This window comes from Tachyglossus aculeatus, chromosome X4, assembly GCF_015852505.1.
Source record: "Tachyglossus aculeatus isolate mTacAcu1 chromosome X4, mTacAcu1.pri, whole genome shotgun sequence".
Lineage (NCBI taxonomy): Eukaryota > Metazoa > Chordata > Mammalia > Monotremata > Tachyglossidae > Tachyglossus > Tachyglossus aculeatus.
Genome location: NC_052098.1, coordinates 57,629,003 through 57,634,371, shown reverse-complemented (window position 1 = coordinate 57,634,371; position 5,369 = coordinate 57,629,003). Strand labels below are relative to the sequence as shown.

General features: G+C 41.5%; 1 non-coding gene across 1 annotated transcript; it reads right to left on the bottom strand.

The window, feature by feature from the left end:
- Positions 1 to 280: 280 nt before the first annotated feature.
- LOC119948601 lies at positions 281 to 418 on the bottom strand. Its single transcript, XR_005456986.1, has one exon. It is a non-coding gene; the product is annotated as a small nucleolar RNA SNORA7 (small nucleolar RNA).
- Between the last annotated feature and the right edge of the window lie 4,951 nt (positions 419 to 5,369).

Genomic DNA, 5,369 nt, shown 5'->3' with positions numbered 1-5,369 from the left:
AGAATGCTACTTTGGGACTACTGTTCATTTGGGCTGTTAGCTGCATCCAATCACGGTCTTGTCTTATGCCGTCTAGTCATCTCCGACCCATAGCGACGCCATGGACATATCTTTCCCAAAATGCCCTACTCCACCTGCAATCGCTCTGGTAGTATATCCATAGAGTTTTCTTGGTAAAAGTACGGAAGTGGCTTACCATTGCCTCCTTCCATGCAGCAAGCTTGAGCCTCTGCCCTTGACTCTCTCCTGTGCTATTGCTGCCCAACACAGGGGAGTTTTGACTTGTAGCAGATTGCCTTCCACTCGCTAGCCACTGCCCAAGCTAGGAATGGAGCGGGTATGCCTCTGTTTGACTCTCCCTCCCATAGTCGAGACTGGTAGAGGACTGGAAACTCTCCACGTGTGATCCTGAGAGGGGGCCAGTCACAGTGCCGTGATCTGTTTTGTAAACATTCCACTGCCTCTAGAATCAAGAAAATTAACCAAGCATTTAAGAGGCTTAGAGATGAGGAATCAAAAGAAACTAAGTGGGAACGAGAGAAGGAGAGCCATGTGGAGTGTACAAGTGAAGAGTGGGGATGGGGCAAAATATTGCCTTTCTCCCTCCCTAGTTGCTGAAAGTTGGAACAAGGGGTCTTATCTGAGTGCTACATTTACAAATTGGTAGTTTGGCAAAACTGCAGTAAATCACTCTTTGAGTACGAGAAAATACAGCAGTGATATTAATGAATGGTACTACAGATCTAATGTCTTAGCTCGGACTCTTCTTGGCCAGGTACTTGGAATTGTTGCTATCATCTCAGGAGGAGAGTGAATAAGGCAGGGCCAGAGAGCTGGAGATTTCTTCCAGGAGCACTGAAAACTACCCTCTATTTGTAGCGGGATTGACTAGGTTCCTGTGCACCAATTAGCCAGAACCCATTTCCTTTCAGAAAGCCTAAAATTTTCAGGGAAATCTGGGATTTGTAGTTCCTACTTGGGAACTACTGTCAGTGATTACTATTATTGTCATTATTAGTACTAGTACTAATTCAATTCAGTTGTGTTTATTGAGTGCTTACTGAGTGCAAAGCACTGTACTAAGCGCTTGGGAGAGTACAGTATAATAGCAGACACATTCCTGCCCATAACAAGCTCACAATCTAGAAGGGGAGACAGACATTAATATAAATAAATTAGAGATATATACACATATCACCTCCTCCAGGAGGCCTTCCCAGACTGAGCCCCTTCCTTCCTCTCCCCCTCGCCCCCCTCTCCATCCCCCCATCTTACCTCCTTCCCTTCCCCACAGCACCTGTATATATGTATATATGGTTGTACATATTTATTACTCTATTTATTTATTTATTTATTTATTTATTTTACTTGTACATTTCTATCCTATTTATTTTATTTTGTTGGTATGTTTGGTTCTGTTCTCTGTCTCCCCCTTTTAGACTGTGAGCCCACTGTTGGGTAGGGACTGTCTCTATGTGTTGCCAATTTGTACTTCCCAAGCGCTTAGTACAGTGCTCTGCACATAGTAAGCGCTCAATAAATACGATTGATTGATTGATTGATTGACATGTGCTTTGGGGATGGGAGGGAGGGTGAATGAAGGAGCAAGTAAGAGTGGTGCAGAAAGAAGTGGGAGAAGAGGAGAGAAGGGCTTAGTCAGGGAAGGCTTCTTGGAGGAGATGTCTTCAATAAGGTTTTGAAGTGGGGGAGAGTAATTATCTGTCTGATATGAGGAGGGAGGGCGATCCAGGCCAGAGATAGGATGTGGGTGAGAGGTTGGCAGTGTGACTGTAGTAGTAATAAATAGTAGTAGTAGTAGTAGTAGTAGTAGTGTGTTCGTTCAGCACATGATATGTGTCAAGCACTGTTCTAAGGGCTGGGGAAGATACAAATTAACCAGGTCAGACACAGTCCCAGTACCACACAGGGCTCATAGTCTAAATAGGAAGGAAAACAGGTATTGAATCCCCATTTTACAGACGAGGGAACTGAGGCACAGAGAAGTTGTGATGTACCCAAGGTCCCCCACCGTGCCCTGCCACAATTTTTTTTATGGTATTTGTTAAGCACTTACTATGTGTCAGGCACTTTTCTAAGAACTGGGGTAAGATACAAGTTAATCAGGTTGGATAACCATCCCTGTACCACAGTCTAAGTAGGAGGGAGAACAGGTATGTAATCCCCATTGTATAGATGAGGCAACTGAGGCCCAGAGCAGTTAAGTGACTTTCCCAAGGTCTCACAGCAGGCAGTTGGCAGAGCCAGGATTAGAACCCAGGTCCTCTGATTCCCAGGCCCATGCTTTGTCCAGTAGGCCATACTGCTTTCCTGTTCAAGTGAAAAAGTTGGCACCTCTGCTTTAAGCACATTCATACCTGAATCTTAACACATTCAGTCTTTGCTAATATTGAGGAAGAAATGTTCTGCCACAGCAGCTATAGAATCTTAAAAGAAAATTGAAGGAAACTACTGTGGTATTTCTGGGTTCTAATGGATGAAGAGAGGAGTCCTAGACTGTGAGCCCCATGTGGAACAGGGACCCAATTTGTCCAACCTAATTATCTTGTATCTAACCCAGTGCTTAGTTTAGTGCTTGGCACAAGGTAAGCGCTTAACATGTACCGTTAAAAAAAAAGTAATCAATTTTCAGATTCTGGGAAAATTACTCAAACTATTGGGATGGTCTTGGTTCACATTAATGTTGAGTGTCAAATAGCAATAACTAGGGAGGATATTAGTACTGAGTTTAAGAACCTAGTCAACATCCCCACATTTCCTCCAAAAAGAATAGATATCTGCCCTGAGGATTAAAGGCCCCCTCTCTTTTCCTGCCATCCTTCCCCATTTTTACTAAGTAAAGTAAATTTGAAGTAAAAATTACCTTCCATTCAAGTGCTAATCTAAAGTTGAGTAATTTAATTGTTGCAAGTACAAGAGTGCAACATCGATTGCTACTGCTATTTTCTTTCAACACAATTTGTAGAATTTTTAAAAAAATGATGCAATAGTCTGAGAAAAATAGCTTCTGAATTCTTAAGAAAACACCTCAAAGGTCTCTGAAAGGCTAATTAAAATGATATTCACAATATTTTAAAAAAATCATTGTTAAAATATCCCTGCCCTTCTTTCCACCTGATTTTATTTATAGAAATTATAGATGGAATAATCGGCCTGTGATCCAAGAACTCTATTATAAAACAACAGCCTGCTTGGAGAATACTTAAAACATTGAGTAGTGAAGAATCCTTCCCAGAGTGTAACCAAAGAAATTACCTTTAGTCAGCATGAGAAACTTTAATCTTTGGACAAGAAATCTGGAAATTGTTACTATTAAAACTTGGAAACCCTCAGGATGGTATTTATAAACTGTTTCCCAGTAGCTGTGGTAAAGCCGGCTAGTCTGAAAGTGGTGTGATTCAAGTCTAAAACGATGTGAATTGGCCATATTCCATGAATGAATATCACCCAGAGGCCAAGAATTGGGAAGGGCTCAACATGTTTTCACTGATGGCTGTAAAAGATGACTCTTTTTTTCTTATTTCCTGGTAGTTCACCAAAAACAAGAGAGAGAGAGAGAGACATACAAAAATAATAAAGGGGAATTGGACCTACAGAAGATGAAGTAAAAGTTTTCTGAAATCTATTAAACAGAATCTTGAGGATGACTAAGATGGTGGCAACTACATTTCGAGAGCTCCTAGTTTTGAACTCTGACATTGATTGTGTACCATGCACATTCCCGACAACCTTAAAGTTATCTTAGTAATTGGGAACACTACCCCTCCTGATTATCCTGTATCTACTCCTCCTTGGCACGTAGTTAGCATTTAACAAAAAAATTGTTTTTATTATTATTATTACTATTGTTATTATGACAAGGTGAAACTCAATTTTTGTAGTGAAACTACTCTTCCAGAGTGCTGTTAGATTAATTTGCCCCATTTTCCCCATGGTCCAAAATGGGATGGAACAATCTTTTTATTATTATTATTATCATTATTATTGTATTTGTAAAGTGCGTACTATGTGCCAAGTACTGTTCTAAGCTCTGGGGAGATATAAGGTTGGACACGGTCCCTGTCCCACAAGGGGCTCATAGTCTTAATCCCCATTTTACAGATAAGGTAACCAAAGCTCAGAGAAGTTAAGTGACTTGCCTAAGGTCACACAGCAAAGTGGCGGAGCCTGGATTAGAACCCATGTCCTCTGACTCCCAAGCCCGTACTCTTGCCACTAGGCCATGAGAGCCACAAAAAGAGATATAAAGAGAGCATGGAGAGGCAGAGAAAGGAAAGAGCTGGGAAGGGGAGAACCTACCATGGCACCAACAGCCTTCATGGCCATTAGCGATGATGATGATGATAATAATAATACTGTCGTTTTTCTTTAGTGCTTATGTGCCAGGCACTGTACTAAGCCCTTGGGTAGATACAGTGGAATCAGATCAGATACAGTTTCTGTCCCATATAGGGCTCACACTCAAAGTGGGAGGGAGACTGGGTATTGGGGCCCTATTTTGTAGAAGAGGAAACTGAGGCCCAGGGAAGTTGTCACTTGCCCAAAGTCACGCCGCAGGCTAGTGACAGAGCTGAGATTAGAACCCAGGTCCCTCGATTCCCAGGTCCTGTGCTCTTTCCAGCAGGCCATGCTGCTTCTGATTGATGGGGATTTCTGATTTAGCCAGGTGAAATGTTACTGGCTGTATTCCATCATCCACCCAGAAGGGCCAGTTTAACCCTTATGGGGAGGATGATGGGCTCATTATGGGCAGGGAATGTATCTAACACCTCTTATATTGTACTCTCCCAAGTGTTTTGTACAGTGCTCTTAGTACAACTTCTCAATTTTAACCCTGAGTCGCATTTTAGAAGCTGGAAATAATTTATTTTAAAATGACACCTATCCAACTTTGTTAGATTCTTTTGATTTTTCAGTACAGTCTCTCTGGATTGTTTGTAGAAAAGGCTATCAGAACAACCATTTGTATGTACTAAATCAGAGTTAGCAAATAATTCTTACCTTATCTAAGTTTAACATCTTGAACAAGCTAAATATTGTTTACTGTTAATCTGAAATTGTATCTTGGTGAAGATCAGTATAATGGATCTTTCCAGACTAAACTCCTAGAGGGTAAAAATCAAATCAAAAATCAAAGTTTCATCCCCATTTTACAGTTGAGGTAACGGAGTAACAGAGAGGTTGTGACTTGCCCAAGGCTTTCCACTGGCTAAGCTGCTTCTCCAGAGAAGAGAGGAGAATGACACTACAGAGTCTATATGTGCTTGGGGTTATCCTGGGGCAATGGGGAGTCAGCCAGTCTATCGTATTTATTGAGAGCTTACTAAGCGCACTGTACTGAGCGCTTTGGA